Genomic DNA, 22,616 nt, shown 5'->3' on the forward strand with positions numbered 1-22,616 from the left:
AAACCATATAACGAGGGTGGATACAGAAAGGGAAAGAATTTGTGATAATTTTTACAACCTATCCCACTGATTAAAATATAAACTGAATAAAGCAATGATTCTTTCTTATCTATAACTTGACATATGGCTCTATTTTAATTTTCTGATATAGTTTAGCAATAGTTTTATAATAGAATTCTCCCCAAATGATTAAAGGAGATGCTTCATCTATTGTGTATTTTGGGGGTCATACCATTCAGTGTAAGTTGACTATTAAGGTCTCTTGCTATGTTCATGCTTCAGTATTTAGGATTGAAGCTTTAGAATAAAACTGTTTTTATTATTTTTATTGCCAAAGGGCATGTGGGATAATCAGAGGAACAGGGAGGGAGAAATTTGGTCAAGTCATAATCTTGTTTCCTGTATTTCTTCATCCCATCAAGATTTTGGGCCTGCATGCACATGTGTTCAATATAAGCCACCAGGATTTGAAAAGTGATTGGTCCCCTGTGGGATCCAGCATTCAATTCACAGTGCTTAACCACTGTACTACAGGGTTGACCCTGTGTTATTTTCCCTTTGGAGATCTGCTTATTCAAAGCTTTAAGTTAGTCATTTATTAAAAAAACATTTATTAAGTAAACACCATGTGTGATGTCTTATGCTACCTGGTAAATAAAATTAGTACATTACAAAATCTTATACATATTCTTTAAGAGAGGGTAGGTTTAACCTAAGAAAAAGGATGGATATTAAACCTCACCAAGAAGAAAAGCAATAAAATTGGTCTAACAATCTAAAAACAAAACTATATATTGGGCTATTGGAAAATTCATGAGATATTTTTTTCTATGCAGAAATGCATCGAGACTTTTCTGACAACCCAATATCGAGTGGAAGAGTAGAGTACTTAACAAATTAGTGTTTTATATGAGTAAAACCAATCCATATTTCTCATTTTCAGCTATTAGTGTATTTAGTTCTATTCATCCTTCAATAATTCATGAAACTTTAATAGAGTAGTTTCGGTATTAAGGACTAGGGATTGCATCACTTAAAACTATAATTTATTTGCATGAATAACTTTTTTATGTTCAAGGAGACCAGAAAGAGAAATGGGGCATTTTAAGTAAATTAGTCTCCAAAGCACCATTCCTTAACTGAAATGATGTAGCTCAACTTTAATGATAATAACTGCAGCTCAAACAGTGGACTAAATTTTGACTTTCTATGGATTAAAAACCTGAATTTTTCCCTGGGGCATCTTTAATGATTTTGTTCAGAGGCACTATCTTTTCTCACATTGCCTGAAAAGATTATTCCTTCTGACATCCAAGAATATATATGATTTTCCATGAATACTGATATTTTCCTTCTAGCCATTTTCTATTCCACTGAAAAGACTAGCAGGTAAGTTTGAGTATCTGCTGAAGTTTAATTGTTCATATAATGACCATGGAAGGTATACTGATCCTTGGTTGTGTCATTCATTTCAACTATCTTTTATCACTCTGAATTTTGTCTTACATAATGCTCAATAAAATTTGGTAGATTTGTCTTTGTACATTGAATGATGAATCAAGTACATACCAAACACCACACATTGTGCTGTGTGATGGAGTGATGAAGCTGAAAAGGTTGACCATTCATAGCCACTTCTTATGAGTAGAGAAGGTAATACCCAGAATTAGGAAATCAAACCTATAGTTACGTGTACATCACCAAATTTGGCACTCGGAGGTACCCAAATCTGACTTGGCATTAGAACATCCCCAAACCTGAGAAACTTTTAACAGTACTTTGTATCCTGGTCCCATAACTGGAGGTTAGGATTCCGTAACTCAGTGGCCGGGCTGAGGAAATCAGCTTTTTTATTTTCCCCAAACTTTGTAAGGTGACTTTGATGCAGATGTCCAAGTTCTAATTCCAGAAAAGGCTGTTCAGAACCTCTTGTCTTGTAGAAGCAGGTTAGAATAAATATGATAGACGTGGTCTCAATGTGTATATTATTGCAACTAGCTCCTTTTGCTCAAAACTATGCATTGTTTATATCTTGGTTTCTAAAGTTCAAATTTATTCTATGTAATCTCTGTGAATACTGCCAATTTGCAAGCTAATAACATGCTCTGATTGCATGATTCTTGAGAAGGAAAAATCTAGATCATTAATTATTTCATTTTATTACTTCACAACTTATGGGAATCTGCATCTCTCTTGTTCTACAATTATGTATAACAAAGGCTGGGGAAAAATTCCAAGAAAATGAAAAGATTGGGGATAATTTAGCTACCAGAGTCATGTTCCAGTAATTCAAAGAATGGGTTATGAAAACTGAAAGAGCTGAGTTCCGGTCTTGAAATCAATAATAGCAGGCTGAGAATAACCAAAGATCAAATAGAAGAGCATTTTTTTTCCTCTGGTGACTATTGTGTTCCAGCTATAGCATGTCACTTGTTTGGAGTGTAGCAAGGCAAAGGACAGTAGGAAAGCAACTCAGTTACAAGCGGTCATGCAGAGTTCTACTTCCAGAAATTGCAATCCAATGATGATAACAAGAATTATTCATGTATCTGCTTGATATCTGGTTTAAAAATATGTTATAGATATCTGAACTCAGTTAATACCTACAAAAGCTTTATGTGATAGAAACCAATAACCCCCTTTCATAAGTTTGAGATGGAGCATTATAGATGTTAAGAGATTTTTCTGAGCTCACACAACAAATATGAGTTGGGATTTGAATAAGGGAAAGGCTTCTGGGCCAGAGCCTTCATTTGGCGATTAAGGCAGCCAGATCTCATGTGGTTCCATAGTTTGAGTCCAGGCCTGAGAAACAAGCTGGGCACATGCACATACATGCCCAAAATCCGAAAAGGAGGGAGATACGGAGAAGATGGAGGAGAAGGGAATGTGTATGTCCATTTCCCATTAGGGTTGCTTTCCTTTCTCCTCTCTCTGTCTCTCTCTGAAAAGTGCACACGTCTCCTAGCAAAAAAAAAAAAAAAAAAAAAGAAAAATTTTCCTAAATATACTACCCTTTCCTCCCTTAACTTTTTTCAATAATTCTTTTGCCATACAATATTTAAATTTCCGCTTTAATAAATAGCTTCCATGTAAACTCCTGTTATAAAACTTCTGTTCCTTTTGGGAGACCATTCGTGTGGACTATTTCTTTAGTTCCCAACTATTTATTCCCTTCTCAAGACCTTTCACAACTCCCTTACTCTCAGATTCCACAGTCCAAAGACCTGGCTGATTCACAGCTTTGTGCCTGCTCTTGGCTCAAGTTTTCCTGCATAAACACAGGAGAAACTTCCAAGTTGTACAGCAAACACATTTTGCCCCGAAGCTTAGAACAAAAATCTTGAATATCATACCAGGGATTTTTTTTATGGTCCCATTTCATGTGAATGTTCTTGAGTATATGTAGAAGAAGAATGTCCTTCACGAACATAAGAAAAAAAAAATCACTGACTTTGTGCTGATATCTCATTTGGCCAGACCAGTAAAGTTAGAATTGATAGTGTGTTCTCACTGCTTGTTTTGATATTAGTAACAGCTGACATGGTTAGGAGAGTTCAAACTCATAGGATCAGGGGAAACCCACAAACTGTTAGACAGATGATGTTTGAATGATTAGATGAGGAAATTTACAGACTTCTTGCTGAATTTTAGTGCTGAAAAGAGATCTCAGAGAAAGTTAGGCAAATCTCTGCATTATATGGGTGAGGACATTGAACTCCAAGGTCACAAACCCATACCTTAAGCATAGGTCAATGATTTAGTGTTCATTTTCTCTAGTCTGTAGATCAACATGAACTGCTCACAGATCTTAATACTGATGACTGTGATAATTTTTTTTTGTTTGTTTACAAGTCAACTCTGTGGGTGGGGCTTAAATCACAAAAATAGGATCTGAATTCTAAAGTTGGGGAATGAAGACTGGGCTAGAAACAAAGAATTAGGATATACTCAGGAGGACCATTTTTCTATGTAAGTTTGCCATCAAAGTGAAGGTTTTTTGTTTGTTTGTTTGTTTGTTTGTTTGTTTTTAAAGACAGAGTCTTGTCATGTTGTGACTCCCTTGCCTGAGCTTGACATTTAAAAACACTGTGTGCCACCATTCCTAATTGGTTTTCGTTGTGTTGTGTTTCGTTTTTAGACAAGATCTTGCCATGTTGCTCAAGTCAACCTTGAATTTTGCAGTCCTTCTGCCTCAGCCACTGTGAATCAAATTGCCAGGATTCCGGGTGCATGCCACAGTACCTAGACTTTTGGTTGGATCAGGAATTGGGACTACGTCTTTTATGTGGTTCCTGCTTGCAGAACACCCATCTTAACAATGTGTGCCATTGTGGTTAGGCCAATGTGGAAAATTTAATCTGGACATTAAAAGATTAAGCTCACCTAGAACAGATCAGGATGAATTTTGGCATGTTCGACCTTCACAAAGAACAATGGTACTTATAGTCAATATGGATCGATCAATGGTTAAATTGGTTTTGAAAACTAGACTGAGTTTGAAACTTGACACTTAACAGCTGTGTAGGAAAATGGCTTTTACTGTGTTTTCCTTTTTCCAAACAGGAGATAATAACAGTACTAACTTCAAGCACTTGTTATAAAGATTGAATGAGTAAAGCACTTGTAACAGTTCCTGGAAAATAGTAAACACTATCTAAGAGATGGCTAATAAATACTATGCCAGCACATATATACCAAGATGCTTATCACAGCATATTTGTAACGTTAAGGAATTAGAAACAATATAAAATATACTTTATGGAAGACTGGTTAAATAGAATACATTATAACCCACAAAGAAGCATTATATTGATGTTGAAGAATATAAGTTGGCTCCATAAATACTACTTATTAAACATGTTTAAGTAAATATTAATAAACAAACAAAAAAACAAGATGATACAATTTCTTTTTTTGAGAGGTTTTTGCTGTAAGGCACATGTGTTCTCCGGAAAGACAGAGAGAGAGAGAGAGAAAGTGAGAAATCACTCCCCTAGGGGGAATGGCCATGCAGCAATCCTTTCTCCTCCATTCTCCTCTCGGGATCTTGGGCACGCATACACACATGTCCAGTGTGAGTTTAAGCCATTCTGGGATCAGAGCCACAGTTGACTATGTGGGAGTCCAGCAACATAACCATTATGCCATTTGCTGGTCCCAAGATGATAAGGTTTTTGTTAAAATATTTAAAAATAGACACCAGCACGTGGCATGGTGGTTAAGGTGCTGGACTCCCACATGGACGACCATGGTTTGAGTCTTGGACATGGAAGCTCGAGAATTATGCTGGGCACATTTGTGTGCACCCAAAATCCTGAGAGGAGACTGGAGGAGAAGAGACTGTGGTATGGCTATCCCCTTGCCTGGGGAGGTGATTTCACACTTTCCCTCTCTCTATGTCTGTCTGGTCTCTCTCGGGAAAATGAGTGTACTCTGTAACAACAACAACAAAAAAATCTTAAAAAATATATGTCATACCTGTGTATGCCCCAAAGGTGTTAGTTTTTTAATGATGATTTCTTGAGTAATTTCCCCTGAGGACTAGGATTGTCACAGGGGTGAGTGGTAGCAGGGAGAAGGGAGGAGTCATTACGAGAACCTTGTTATTCTTATTATTTCCTTTACTCACTTCAGTAATGTTTGCACTATTTTTCAAACAGCAAAAATCTGTTTTTAAAATAATAGTGCAAATCAAGTAAAATTGTGATGGAAAGAATGAGTTAGAAAATAGAATAAGACCATGAGAATTAGAGGCAAGGGGACCTCAATATTAACGGTACTCATAACTTCTCCAAACTAATCTTGGAAACCTACCCACTCTCAACCTTAAGTAACAGATGGACTTGCGCCACTTTCAGATCCTGAAAGTACTTAAGTGACATTAAATAACCTGTAAGAGTAATGCTTCTCTTTACATACTAGGAAATACATCCGATAAAGGGGAAAAATCTAGCCTTATCTAGGATGTTTGTGTAGAAGGCTTCTTCTACACATACACTCTGAAATACTGATACAACTAGACCCACTTACTAAGCTTTGGTATATTTCTCCAAGGCACTACTGTACAATTGGAGTTTGACATTAAGGTGATATGTTCATTACTGCTGTGTCCTCTTTCTTTTTCTTTCTTTCTTTCTTTCTTTTTCATTCTTTCTTTCTTTTTTTTTAGTTTTAGATTTTTTTGTCATTAGGCACATGTACTTGGAGAAGAGAGAGCCAGAGAGATACAGAGAGAGGGAAAGTGAGAAATCACCACCCTCCACAGGGAGGATGGCCATGCCACAGTCTCCTCCTTTCTCCCCTTGGGATTTTGGTCATGCATGCACATGTGCCAGGTGTGATTTTCAAGCTACCAGGTCTAGGATTCAAACTACAGCTGGCAGTGTGGGAATCCAGCACCTTAACCACCGTGCCACCTACAGGCCCACTGCTCTGTCTGCTTTCACACTGGTGGAGCATAAGAAATGAGGAACTTAAATGCTTTAGTTGAGAGAGATGAGCGTATTGCAGTACGAACCTGAGATTTGCGTAGGAAAACGAATCTGGTGGCAAATTGGTTGGGTAGCTACAGGACTTTGAAAATTGGAGTGTAATTGACTCCTTAAACATTACAGACTAAGTAAACAATTCATTTGTTTATAATTATTTATGAACAGTCTAACCTCAGCTGTCCTCTTTGGTAATGCTTTCTGCGTCAGTTTGAAGCACATCTTGTGATGGATTAAAGAGGTACGTCTGATAATATAAACCAGAAGCACAGTTTTATAGAATCATCCCTGCCCTAAATTTACCTTGTGTCCTGAATATTAAATATAAAGGAAGATAGAAGAGAAAATTAGCAGAGGCAGAGAAAGGAGAATAAAACTTTGGTCTGGTTCTTTCCTAATATTTGTTTATCAATTAGAATTTATTTAGTTTTATTTAACAGGCACATATAATGCCTACTTACCTTTGCATTTATAAATAAAGTTAGGAATTAGAGTTTTCAGGTTCAAATGCTTATATAGACAATGAACAATTTTCAGGCTTATTAACTGACCTGCTGATTACAAATGATTTTATAATCAATTTTTTTTAGAGGTTTTTGCTGTAGAGTACGTGCATTTGCCAGAAAGACAGAGACAGAGAGACAGAAAACGAGGAATCACTCCCCCCCCCCCGCCCCAGCAGGGATGGCCACACCTCAATCCAAAAAAAAAGGGATGGCCACACCTCAATCTCTTCTCCTCCATTCTCCTCTTTGGATCTTGGGCATGCACACACATGCGCCTGGCGTGTAAGCCACCAGGTCCAGGACTTGAACTGTAGTTGACTACATGGGAGTCCAGCGACATAGCCAACTGCTGGTCCCAATGATTTTATAATCTTAATACTAAGGATTTGTATGACAGTTTAAAATCCCTCATACCTTGCCTTCCTATTGATAATCTTGATGAGCTCTCTCCTGTCTAGACTACTGATTCCTGATAGACTCTGCCTTCTTTACCCTTGCCATATCACTCTTTCACCACTAATTTCTTGGGAAAATATTATATATATATTGTTTTTAGAAATTAGAAAGCAAATGTCCTTCATTAAAGTCTGAATGTGGGGGAGAGGTGCATGTATTGTTTAAACACAGCTTGCTGTGATATATATTTTAAATTTTATATGACAATGATTCCAATCAATCTATAGTTATTGATATGTTAGAAAGTCTCACTAATAGATAAATTTATCCAAACATGGCAAATTCAAACTCAATGTTTACTAAATGCAGTTAATTTAAAAGTAAACATAATTCAAAATATTTTATTACTATTATACTAATGTAGTATAAATGTTTTCTTGGTGTACATCTGTTGTAGCCTATTATGTGGTGCTATAACATAATATCTGAAACTGAGTAATTTATAAGGAACAGAAATGTATTTCCTCACAGTTCTGGAGGCTGGGAAGTTCAAGATCAACGCATGGCATTTGGCAAGGGCCTTCTTGCTGCATCACAATGTGGTAGAATGCATCATATGGGTGAGGGAGAGCAAGAGGGAGCTACACTTATTCTTTTTAAGGAACTCACTCTCACAATAATGATTCAGGAGGATGGTGCCCTCATGACACAAATTCTTCTTAGAAGTCCCAATCCAGAATACTACTGCACTGGGGATCAAATTTCTAATGCATGAATTTTGAGGGGTACATCCAGACCATGCCAATGCCTTATTGTATTTTATTTTTGACATTCCTGATTTCACTCTGTAGAGATGATAGTCTAATTCGGAATGAATTTGGGTCCTGAGTAAGAACTTTAGTCTTACCATGTACCATCCCACATATTAAGGTTTTTATTAACGTAATCATTGATGTATATTTTAAGAGTTATTTAGAGTACAACAGAATTAGTCTCCGATTCCTCCACCTCCTCCTCCTCTTCCTTAAATATGTTCTACCTTATCAAACTGGCACCAAATATGAGGTACATTTATATAAGAACTTAAGAACTATTAATGTACTGTTATCAACTTTGTATAGACAACAAACAAACAAGGAGAATATCTGTGGTCAGTCAGAATGTGGGCATTTTTACTGCTTCTGTGTGTAGAAATGATTTTTCTATTTCACACTCAGTATTGGCTATGCTGTTGTTTCATACTCTCTGAAAGTGTAATAGATTTTAAATTCTAATACACAGAATCAATATTTTTTCTTCTAAATTACAGTTTAAAATTTAACAATTCTTAAATAATTCTATGGTTTAGGAAGCAGACTTTCAGACTTCTGTAAAACTTCATAGCCTAAAAACAAATTGAAAAAGTTTATTTCTGAGAATTATGAATCCAACATTATAACCCAAGAATATATTGAATTATAATATACTTACAATAGGTTAGGCAGGATTTAAAATAATGTTATGCTATAATGGATATGATATGAAAAATAGTATATTAGGGTTGGCAAACTTTCTGTAAAGTGTTAGGTAGTAGATCGTTCAGGCTTTGTAGGTTGTATAGCATCTGTTGTTGCTACTCAGATTTATTATCATTCGGGCAGGAAAGTAGCCACGGACAATGCATAAGTGACTGGACATGGTTGTGTTCCAATCAAAATTTATTTACAAACTTAGGCAGTATGACAGATGTGATGATGGCAGGTTTGTTTTCACTGAAATATATTATTGTATAAAAAAACTCATACACCGATATGCGCAATATAATTTTATTTCATAAAAAGTATATGACTAGAAAAACACCCTCTAGCAAAATGTTAAAATGTGAACAATGATATTGTTAGTAAGAGTATCTTTTATGGTATTATGCATATATGTTTATCAAGGTTCAAATATAAAATGATTTAATATAAAAACAATATTAAACAATTTAATATCATTTAAAATTGTGTGAACTGCATTTTGATAAACGTTGAAATAATCTTTTTTGTGTAATAGTTATATGAGAGACACAATTCCTTTCATGTAGTTATTATGCCTATGCTCCTGTTAGTTTGGTTTTCTTTTTGAGATTGTTGCTATAGGGTATGTACACTCTCTGGAAAGACAGAGAGAGACAAAGAGACAGAAAACAAGAAATCATGCCCCCCATAGGGAATGGCCACATGGCTATCTCTTTTTCTACCTTCTCCTCTCAGGATTTTGGGCATGCACACACACGTCCAGCATTCCAGCATGAGTTTTAAGCTGCTGAGTATGGGACTCAAACTGCAGTAGACTACATGGAAGTCCAGTGATGTAACGATTATAACATCTGCTGGTCCAGTTCAGTGTTTTTTATTTTAGCAGTGGCTATGTTCTTCACCTTATGAATCACATGAGAATCTGTTCACTTTGAATTTTCTTATTTTGAATCCTACTTTCTGTTCTAAAATATAGGTTTTGTTCTTATTTAGGTATAGAAAGTCAGCAGATCAGGAGACAGCCATCATTGAAATGATAGTTTAGGGCCATTCCCATGGCTTAGTGGTGGTTACGAGCTGCGTTCTATGTGGCTGATCCGTGCTTTGAATCTGTCCCTTGAGAAACACGGTGGGTACATATGCATTGCAGGCCTCAAACTGGGCAGGGCAAAGAAATGGAGAAGAAGGGGTTGCACTGTGATTATGCTCCACTAGGGCATATGTTTATTATTCACAGATCCCAAGAAAATGGGGACATGGCACAACATGGAAGGCCACAAAGGAGAGCATTAGGATTTGTGAGGAGGCAAGAGTGAAGGGTGAAAGTGGAGGGGAGAGTAAAAGGTCAGGAGCTTTGTTGTGGTTTCTAAGAAAGAAATAGGTAAATTAGGTTCAATGGTTTATGAATGGCTAGTTTGAAAAATGTCAGTAGGCACTGAGGCATAGGGATTTTTTCTAATTGTCTTGCATCTGATCCTGGTTTTCTTTTTAGAGCAGTATAGATACGATTTATATATAACCCCAATTAGAATGGCTAGGATCAAAAAAATAGGGACCAACAGGTGGTGTAACAGTTATATTGCTGGACTCCCATGTAGTTGACTGTGGTTGGAGTCCTGGACCTGGCAGCTTCAAACTCAGGCAGGGTGCACGTGTGCGTGTGTGTGTCCAAGATCTCAAGAGGAGAACGGAGGAGAAGGGATTGCAGCATGGCCCCTCCCTCTGGGGGTGATTTCTTGCTTTCTGTCTCTCTGTCTCTCCAGTGGGCACGTGTGCCTTACAGCAAAAAATCTCTCTCTAATAAATACATAAGTAAAAGAGAAAGAAAGAATAAATGAACAACAAATGCTGGTGAGGCTGTGATTAAAAGGGAATCCACTAACACTGTTGATGGTAATGTAAATTAGTACAATCTCTATGGAAAACAATACAACAGTTACTCACAATTCAGCAAATAGAACTACCATATGACCCAGTAATCCCACCCCTCACCATGTTTACCCATGTTCACATCATCAGCATAATTCTCCCTAAGCCTATGGGAGCCATCTCTTAATGTAGTTACTTACATAAAATTTCTTATACTCTTTTCTTTTATTATTTATTTTTTTAAAATTGCCAGAGGGCAATTTGTACTTACCAGATAGAGAGTGAGAGAGAAAGCACCCTTTAATAGAGTGTGGCCATGCAGCAATACTTTTTCCTCCATTTCTCCATCCTATTAGAATTTTGGGTGTGAGTGCATTTGTGCCTGGTATGTTTCCGTAGTCGGCCATGTAGCATTTGACTCTCAGTGCACAACACTTATCCATTGTGCTATGGGGCCATCCTCTTATCTTCTGTTCTTAACCTAAATGCCTCTCAATGAGAAACATTTTTTTTTTTAAGTTTTACATCTCTTTTACCATCAAGAATTTTTATTATTGGTCCTTCTTTTGGAATTTGTGTATTAATGATTTTTGTTCATCAGTACATGTTTCTCATGTTGATTTACTGGACCCTAATGAGCTATTTATCTTCCGGGACCCATAACACTTGGTTTTTATTTTCCCTATTTCATTTTTTTCTTTTTTTTCCCCATACAGTATGATGTTATGGGGAAATGTCTGGGAAAACTCAGAAAAAACCCTAAATACAGCTCAGTACTAAATTATGGCCATGGTTCTGTCTATTTATGGCTTCTTTAATTTATTTAAAGAGAAATTGTTTCCTTTGTTTAAAGACTGATGGGATTTCTTTGTGGCAAGGATTGGGAATTTCCCTGGGCAATTTCTACTGGGATTAGTCTAAGGAAGACTATGAGCAGGTTTCAGTGTTAACCACTTTTAGCTCTGGCATGCTTCTATAACTAGATCAGATCCTTCTTCTCACTGGACTGAAGAGGTAGATCAAGTCCTCAGTCTCTCCTCTAAGTGCCTAGGTATCTTCATCATCATGCCCAGACTCCTGACCATTACCTTTAGCCTACCGTTCTAGAAATGAGCCATACCTCACTGAAGCTTTAGACTCTGCTGAAAAAGGATATACGTCAGGGTGAAGGATATACCTATTACACTGAAAGCACTGTAATAGGGTAATTCTAAGGCATAAAAGGGACGTGAAACCTCTTGGTTAGTTTCTCTTTTTCTTGGTGTCTTAAAATTTCTTATTGTGTTATAGCGCAAAGATGCAATGTAGATAAAAGCATTTTTAAATTTGGAAGACCCTAAAATGTGTGTATCTATATTCCATATATGTATAAATTATGTAATGTATATGCATATATAATTACTTGAAATTTAAGATCTAAAGACCTATTTCTTAGATTCAGATTATGCCCTACTGCACTACTGATCCTTGGCAAATTCTTTAACCTCTGTGTGAATCAGTTTACTCATCTACAAAATGAGAGATAGTGAGAATTAGATGAATCGTTACATGTAAACTGCAGGACCACTGCACCGAATTGTGAGCTGTCAATAAGTTTTTAAAATGAATAAAAGAAGGAGGAGGAGACGGAAGAACAAGAACAAAGAAAATGGGGGAAGAGAAGGAAGTATGTTTTTTTTAGGAGGACATGGAAAATGTATTATGAACAAACTATACATGAATTTCAAAATATTGTGCACCAAAATTAACTTATACTTTAATTTCCTTTTTTTCATGAACTTTTGAAGTTAGGTTGTATAGTTCCTTTACAGAGTTTAGCTGATAAGTATTTGGTACTTGTTTAAATTTCTAGATGAATGAGTTAGTCAACACAGAGGATTACCAAATTACAGTCAGCCGTGGCCGTCTGATGCTTTGCTTACATTGGCTGGGCACTGCAGTGGATTCATTAGTTACTTCTGGCATTGTGAAAACAACCACAGATGTAAAATGTGCCCTCCCAGACTTTAGAACACATTAAGCATTTGGCAATCATCATGGAGCTTTTTTTTTTTTTTTTTTTGGTAACACTGTGGGATACCTGGGCAATTAATTATTTCATTACATTCCACCTTCCAGAGCTTCCTGGAGTTTTAGAATAGTGTTTTGGACTAGCTATATGTGTGGTTAGTAGCTACTCACAGTGTGATTTGAGAGCTGCCAAGAAGAAACTCAACTGACCTATCAAGTCTGTTTATATCTAACATGTAAGAACTAGTCATGTGTTTCATAGGCTCCTTCAAGCCAAGGACTATTGTTTGGTACACTTTGCATTTTCAACACTGACACACAGTTGATGAAAAAATAGTAAATGAAATGCCAAGAATCTCCCACTGCTCATTGATTCCATAGATGTAAATACCGTTCCAAGGGATAACACATTATTCCCTAATACCTAAGAATAAATATTAGATCATCAGAAAAGTCATGATTTATTTCTCTGCTTTTCTGTGCAAAAATATATCATGATTTTCCTGACGACCCAATAGTTATCAGATCAGTTTCTTCTGTGTTGGGAGAGGGTGAAAATATTTATTGTGGCCACTCCAGATTAAATCTGGCACCTATTTCAGAATCTTGACTTACACAGGAAGCCTAAGAAAAGATAGTGCTTCTAGAGTTAAGGAACAGGGAGAGAGCTGTGTCTATTTTTATATACCTATTATCAATTTTCTTAAAATAGCTGATTGGATGACCATCAAATGTTCATAGAACAGTTGTTTTATTGTGTCTAAGTATCTGAACATTATATGTACTCTAATCTTTATAATTTGTACAAATAAAATGGTATACTTATCAATGTGATAACTTTATTTCCTCAACACTGCTTATAAAATAAGCAATAATTTCAAAATACTTGATTAGTTATATATGTATTTTTCTGCTTGTATATATGTGCAAATCGTCTTCACATTCTTTCCACATCTTAAAATTGGAGCGGGTATTTTTTGTACTCATTTATTTTTTACTTATGTCATCATTTTCCATTTCACTGAAATGTATGCTCATTGTAATGAAGTAAATACTAAAACATCTAAAGGAAAAAGTATTCCCTTAAAAAAGTAATGTTAGTATTTTAGTTTACATCTTCCCATGCTGTTCTCTATGTTCATAAACACTTTTATAAACTATTTACTGCTTTACTGTGTATGTACATTTTTACCAAAAATATAAAATTATCATTAATTCAGCCATTATTTCTTTCTCTATTCCTCCTATCTTCCTTTCTTTCCTTTATTTTTATTACTTAGCACCATATCATGTATATATCCAGGTCAATTCATGTAGAATATTATTCCATCATGTACATGTATTCTGAATTAATGACTTCATCTCAGATTGAAGAACTTTAAAATTATCTTTTTCTTTAATCAGGCTGTTATAAATATGTTTATATACTGTTACTATACTTTAGGATAACTTCCTAAAACTGGTATTTTTATGCTAAATACTTTGTTCATTTAAATCTTCCTAGTGTTATCAAATTATTTACCAGAAAATACCATAGAGTTTCACATTCCAACCAGAAAAATATTCATGTTAATAATCCTGTAACTAATTTTTCCAGACTAGTAGTAGGTGGAAATGAAAATTTCTGTTTTTTTCCTAATCTAATGGGAAAAAAAGAGCACTCATTATTTTCTCTATCTACTGCACAAGTAAACATCTTTTCATATTTATTGACAGTTTAAATTATCTTGCTCATACCTCATGGGTTTATATCCTATGTCAGCTAATTAAGTAGTTTTATTTTTCTTAAAATTTTTAATTGCTTTGTATATTAGTGATATAATTAATATTAACCATTTCTTTGTCACACGCTACAAATAAATTTTCAAGTCTTTGACTTTGTATTTTTTCCCTAACAAAACATTACACTAATATTGTATTACAGACAAATCCCTCTCTATTGCTTATAATTTTCTTGAACTCTTAATTAAAAGAACATTATTCTGTTTGCTTTGATGCAAATATTTTCTAGCTTGAATTTTCTTTCTGAAGTTTTATTTATATCTTTATTTATTTACTATTTTCCAGAAGTTTCTACATATTTTAAAAACATGATTAGATAACATATGAGCCTCTTACTTTTTCTTTTTATGATAGGAATCATAAAGTTTAATACCAAATCTTGTTTAATTTTAAGTTATTTTTACTATTTGATATATCCTTAGAAAATATACAGCATAATTATAACTGAATGAGTTATTAAAAACTAAACATATCCAAATAAACAGAACTCAGATCAAGAACAGAACATGAATGATCTCCAGAAGTCCCTTATCCTAAGAGGCCAGCTTCAGATTTAGCAGGACCACCGCCATTTTTGAAATTAAGAAAGGCCTCTAATGAGAATTATCTGACTAAGTGCTGAGTCATTGGGAGATCTGTTTGAGTAATGGCTAGATGAGAAACCAGAGGTAGGTATTTGAAGTAAAACAAGAATCAGGATAATTACTCAAAGGAAAGTGATTGATAAATTATATTGAGGAATGATTTGTATGTGCTTATCTTTTGGATCTATAAATACTGAGAACATGAGCTTTTGGAGACAGTTTGATGATGCTTATTGACTGTCTTTCTGTAACCTGTTATAGAAATAACTCCTTTCCCCAACCTCTGCCTCTCATTTCACGGACCACAAGAAGCAGTAGCCAGACTTAGTTTGCTGGTAAAATTCTTGTGTACATTCCGTTCCAGTCATTAAATGCTACCACCCCTAAGAAAGAACTCTTGATTTGTAATAACATCATTAGTTTTGTTTTCTTTTTCACTTTTCACAAAAATGAAATCATACAGAGGCATATTTTTGTGACTGGCTTCTTCCCCTTAACATTAAATTAGTGAAAGTCAACGATGTTTTTGTAAGTAATCCATTTCCATTGCTTTATAATATTCTTTTGTGTTAATATATCACATTTTATTAATCTATTATGTCAATAGACATCATGGTAATTTCCAGTAAGAGGCTGTTACAAAAAATAATCCTATGAACATTGTAGGGAATAGATTTCTGTTGTTTATGTATCTCCGAACACAATTGCTGGGTCATAGATTGAATGTATAAGTAATAATAATAATAAAGAAAAAAATTTAAAAATAATTTAAAAAAGAGTGTCTTTGGATTTAGTAGAAGTTGGAAAATAGTATTCCTAAATGGTTGTACATATTGACTTACATTCTCACAAATGGTAAGCTCTGGTTTCTCTCCACATATTTACCAAGGAGAGTTGAGTACCGTACATTGTAATGATATCAGATTATAGTTTCAATTTGCATTTGCTTGATGACTAGAGTTACTGAATACCTTTTCATATGTTCCGCCCATATCTTTGCCCATTTTATCAATATTATTTTGCTGTCTTTTCCTTTTTATATCAGAAGTTATTAATATAAACTTGATATAACATTTTGCAGTTATATGTATTGTCATGTCTTCGCCGACTCCATGGCTTGCTGTTTTTAATGCTCTCTTGGAGAACAGAAGTTCCTAATTACAATATTATTGAATATATTATCTGTTTATTTTTTTTATGATTTGTTGGGTTTAACAAATCTTTGGGGGCCAGATGGTGGTGCATGGTAAAACGTGGTACTCTTCAATATTACACACACATGGGAGAGTTCTGGGTTGATATCCCAAAAGCTCTCTGAATACATTAGGCATGCTTGTACCCATGGTCAATGCCAGCTGAGATCACGGGTGAAGCATCAGACCATGATGGTGTTGTCTCTCTCTCTCATTTTTGCTAATAGAAGAAATAAATAAGCTTAAAAATTTTGGGACCAGCAGTTAGCATAATGGCTATGTCGCTGGACTCCCATGTAGCTGATTGCCGTTCAAGTACTGGACCTGGTGGCTTAAACTCATGCCGGGTGCATGTGCGTGCATACCCAAGATCCCAAGAGGAGAATGGAAGAGAAGGGACTGAGGTGTGGCCACCCCCTGTGGGGGGATGATTTCTCGCTTTCTATCTCTCTGTCTTTCTGGCGAGTACACATGCCCTATAGCAAAAACCTCTCCAAAAAACATGGTAAAACGTGGTACTCTTCAATATTACACACACATGGGAGAGTTCTGGGTTGATATCCCAAAAGCTCTCTGAATACATTAGGCATGCTTGTACCCATGGTCAATGCCAGCTGAGATCACGGGTGAAGCATCAGACCATGATGGTGTTGTCTCTCTCTCTCATTTTTGCTAATAGAAGAAATAAATAAGCTTAAAAATTTTGGGACCAGCAGTTAGCATAATGGCTATGTCGCTGGACTCCCATGTAGCTGATTGCCGTTCAAGTACTGGACCTGGTGGCTTAAACTCATGCCGGGTGCATGTGCGTGCATACCCAAGATCCCAAGAGGAGAATGGAAGAGAAGGGACTGAGGTGTGGCCACCCCCTGTGGGGGGATGATTTCTCGCTTTCTATCTCTCTGTCTTTCTGGCGAGTACACATGCCCTATAGCAAAAACCTCTCCAAAAAAAAGAAAAAATATATTTTTTGCTTACCTCAAAAGATATGAATGATTTTTGTTTCTATTTACAGACTTTGTTGTATTACTGTTCACATTTAGACCACAATCCACATGGAAGTGATTTTTAATGTATGATGTAACTTAGTGACCATAGTTTAATTTTTGCCATTTGCCTGTTCAAAGTTGACCTAGCAACTTGTATTCACAAGACCATTGCAAATGGTTCCACTGCAATTCACTGTTATTTCTTTTAAAGTAATTTTTATTAACTTTTTAATAAATATAGTTTACATCTGTCTTTATGTTCTATTGTTCTATTGGTTACTTCTCTAACCTTGGGACAAACAATACTCTCTTATTTACTATAGCTTTATTGCAGGTCTTGTTATCTGCTAAGAACTTTCAGCTTTGTTCTTCCAGAATATTTTGGCCCTTTTCTGTTCTGTATGAGTTTTGAATCAGTTTGTCAATTAGCAGCTAAAAAACTATTACTAGAAGTTCATTTTAAGTATTGATAAATTTGGGGAGACTTACCATCTTTACAATATCGAATCTTCTAATCAATGAAAATGATATATATTTGATATATTTTGTGCATTTATTTCTCTCTTCAATGTTTTATCATTTTCCCATGTAGAGATTTTGTACATTTTGGGACCAGTAGTTGGCATAATGGCTATGTCACTGGATTCCCATGTAGTTGACCGTGGTTTGAGTCCTGGACCCGGTGGCTTAAACTCACGTTGGGTGCGTGTGTGTGCGTGCCCAAGATCCTGAGAGGAGAATGGAGGAGAAGGGATTGTGGCGTGGTCAGCCCCGCTAGGGGGTGATTTCTCACTTTCTGTCTCTCTGTCTCTCTCTGTCTCTCTGATGAGTGCATGCACCCTATAGCAAAACCTCTCTAAAAACATAAAAAAAGAAAAATAAACAGAGATTTTGTACATTTTAATTTTTATATTACCATTTATTTGACATTGTATTTATTTGTTAATGGCACCATGTCTTAAACTTAGTTTTATACTTATGTGTAGCTAATACATAGAAATACAGTGGATTTTGGTATCATTATAGATCATGTATCTAGTAATCTTTTTAAATTTACTACTTTTAATTTTATTTGGCAGATATTACAGAGAAGTTGTAGAATAGCACAATGTGTTCCTAAATGTCCTTCACAAATTATTTTACATTAGTTTTATCATCTTTTCCTCTACATGTAAAAATATATATATTATTATTATTATTATTGACTATGTACTTGTTGTTATTACTGAATTATTTAGATGTCCATGCAGCCATCAGGAACATCTACTCCTAAATAGTCCTGTATTTAACTCTTTTTTGCAAAGAGAGATTTTTGCTATAGGATGTGTACATTTGCCAGAAAGACAGAGACAGAGAGACAGGAGTGAGAAATTGCCCCTTAGGAGGATTGCCATGCCATAATCTCTTCTCTTCCATTCTCCTTTCAGGATCTTGGGCACTCATGCACACATGCCCAGTGTGAGTTTAAGCTGCCGGGTCTGGGAGTCCAGCTACGTAACCATTACACCATCTCCTGGTCCCTTTACTCTTAAAAAATGAAAATATTTTCTAACATAAAAAGAGACAAATTATAAAGATTACTAAATTTAGTAATTACACATACAACACTATTATTTAATCTTTAATCTAGAATCAAATTACTCCAATTATCTCTACAGTGTCTTCTTTAGTAACCTTATTTTTCCTGATCCTCATCCAATCAAGAATGACACATTACATCTACTTATAAGGTCTCCTTAGTCTCCTTTTACCTGGAACAGCTCTTCAGCCTTGCTTTGTCCTTTGTAACAATGGTATTTTTGAGAACAAGCTGGTTATTTTGTGAACTAGCTTCCATTTTTGTTTTATTACTTCATTGTGGTTAGATTCAGATTATTGATTTTTTTTGGTAGAAAATGACATGTATGAGGTTCTAATCTTTTCAGTGCATCATACTAGAAGAAACATCATGCCAGTTTGTTCTATTATTGATGATATGAATTAGATGTTGAATACAATATTTTAGTAATATTTTATTAACAGTCTTGGTCCAGTGACGTGGTAGTTAAGATGGTTGGATCTCACATGGCTGGTCATGCAGTTCAATTCCCAAACCAGGTGTCCTAAGAAACATGCCAGGTGATTGGAAAGAGGGAGAAATGGAGGAGAAGGGATTGCAGCATGGCCATTTCCAATGGGGATGCTTTCTCAGTGCCCACCATTTCTCTCTGGTGAGCATACATGTCCTCTAGCAAATTAAAACAACAAAAAACTATAGCTTGACTAGCTGTAGTTGTGCAGTGGTAACTCAGTGCTCTGTGATGCTGAAGCCATGTGGGAAGGTCCTAGATTCATATCCTGAGGTCTCTTTATGCAAACTGGGTATGTGCATGTGTGTGCCCGTCATTTTGACTGACTGAGACTGGATACGGATCACATAAGGTCTCTGTTGAAGGTATCCCCCCACCCCAATTTGCTCTCTGTAAGAGAAGAAATAAATAAACTTAAAAAATTATAGGTAATATTAACTTTCATCTTGCTTTTTAAAAAATTTAGTGAGGATTTTAAATAACTTAAGCTTCTTAATGTCTCTTGTATTATATCGCCATTGGACAGGGCTGTACTAGAGCATTCATTAAAAGTGTATAGCAGAAAAGCATGCATAAATTATTAGTCAAACAAAACAAAAACATTCTCTCCACCTCTATTTGATGTCGACCTGGAGCCCTACCAAGTGCAATTATGCAAGAAGAAAAAAAGGCATACAAACCTGAGATAGCAAAACTATCTTCACAGATGACATAATGTATATGCAGAAAACCTCAAGTAATCTACAGAAACTACTAGACCTAATAAGTGAGTTTATTAGAATGGCCAAAGACAAGTTCCATGTATTAAATTAATCATATCTTTATATTGTATCAAATAATTAGGTAATAAAATTATTTATGCTGAAGAGACCTTTGTAGATTTAGCAACTGGCAGCAGGGAAAGAACATGGATACCTTTATCTCCTTTTACAGCATATTTTGCTGGCTACAATACTTTCTTTTATACACAGTTGGGCGTGACTGCATATTTTTTTCCTGTTTTATCATAAGTAATGCAAATTGGAAGAGGCTGTAATATGGGGTTTTACTAAGTGTCATATTGAATCTGAATTCTGACCTCTTTACGGTGAAAGTTATTTATTTATTATTTGAGAGTTTTTCACTTTAGGGTACATGTGCTTGCCAGAGAAAGAGAGAGATAGAGATAGTAAGAGGGCAAGTGAGAAATAGGCCACCGGGGGGATAGTCACACCATAATTTCTGCTCCTCCATTCTCCTCCTGACATCTTGGGCAGAGATGCACATGCACCCACCCGGTGTGAGTTTGAACTCACAGGGTCTGGGACCTGAACTGCAGTAGGCCATGCGTGAGTCCAGTGACATAACTGCTATGCCATCTGCTGGCCCTGAAAGTCGTTTTTAAGAAAATTTTGGTGTATTTAATTTTTTCACTGTATAAGCATATCAGATAATGTGGGAATTTGTAGGGCTAGCATTCAGAATACTGCTTTATAGTTTCTGAGATTGAGACAAAAGAAAAAGGGGAGACTATGAAAACAGCATTTTAAAACTATAGCTACTTTGAATTGCTTATATTTTATATGGAATTAGTCATTTTGCCTCTGAACTGCTAATGTTGGGATTAGTGGCTATTTTAAACCAATGAAGCAATTACTGAATTGCTCCAGAGAAAAAAGAAAATGAAAATTTATTTCTCCATTTAAACATAAATTCCCAAAGAAATTATTCTCAGATGAAATCTTCTGTACCTTCATCAGAGTTGCTACTGGATTTTAATCTTATTTAAGTTTTCCTTCCTGTGGGGAGTGGAGAAACTTGCACAACATGATCTCATATGTGCTACCCAAAAAGGACTTAGATGTTGAAAATAACTCTACGAAGTGTGAATGAGTACCATGTCAGAAACAATTCTGACCTCTTTACGGTGAAAGTTATTTATTTATTATTTGAGAGTTTTTCACTTTAGGGTACATGTGCTTGCCAGAGAAAGAGAGAGATAGAGATAGTAAGAGGGCAAGTGAGAAATAAGCCACCGGGGGGATAGTCACACCATAATTTCTGCTCCTCCATTCTCCTCCTGACATCTTGGGCAGAGATGCACATGCACCCACCCGGTGTGAGTTTGAACTCACAGGGTCTGGGACCTGAACTGCAGTAGGCCATGCGTGAGTCCAGTGACATAACTGCTATGCCATCTGCTGGCCCTGAAAGTCTTTTTTAAGAAAATTTTGGTGTATTTAATTTTTTCACTGTATAAGCATATCAGATAATGTGGGAATTTGTAGGGCTAGCATTCAGAATACTGCTTTATAGTTTCTGAGATTGAGACAAAAGAAAAAGGGGAGACTATGAAAACAGCATTTTAAAACTATAGCTACTTTGAATTGCTTATATTTTATATGGAATTAGTCATTTTGCCTCTGAACTGCTAATGTTGGGATTAGTGGCTATTTTAAACCAATGAAGCAATTACTGAATTGCTCCAGAGAAAAAAGAAAATGAAAATTTATTTCTCCATTTAAACATAAATTCCCAAAGAAATTATTCTCAGATGAAATCTTCTGTACCTTCATCAGAGTTGCTACTGGATTTTAATCTTATTTAAGTTTTCCTTCCTGTGGGGAGTGGAGAAACTTGCACAACATGATCTCATATGTGCTACCCAAAAAGGACTTAGATGTTGAAAATAACTCTACGAAGTGTGAATGAGTACCATGTCAGAAACTATAACTGCACTGAAGGCACGAACTGCATGTACTACAGAAACAACTTGTCTACTCGAATCTGGGCATTGATGTTTCTTGTCTGATTTGAAAGAGATATAAAATTATCTTCAAAGAATATCAGGATAACAAATACTGCATTCAAGTAGAAAATTTCCTTTCATGGTATATACTTATGAAGATAGCATTCATCATTCTGAAGCTTATAATTTACTAGAAAAATAATGAACTACATTAGTACATATATGGATTAAAGTAAATTAGTAAGAAATGAGAGGGAAATTCCTTATTAAAGTTGGTCGATATTTTTAAGTTTGATAAGTTTTGAGGAAAGCTTTTGTAATTCTGAGTTTAGAGTTCTATGTCAACAATGTATCTAATATGATGTTTAATATCATTTGTGGATTTTTGATGCTTGAGATAAGTATCACTTGCACTCAGGGATCATACTCTGAAACACTACCCAGAAAGGAGTCCTCTTTTAAAGAAGTCTTTAAGAGGTAATACATAGTAACAACTACTT

Source organism: Tupaia chinensis, unplaced genomic scaffold (assembly GCF_000334495.1).
Source record: "Tupaia chinensis unplaced genomic scaffold, TupChi_1.0 Scaffold000489_1, whole genome shotgun sequence".
Taxonomy (NCBI): domain Eukaryota; kingdom Metazoa; phylum Chordata; class Mammalia; order Scandentia; family Tupaiidae; genus Tupaia; species Tupaia belangeri.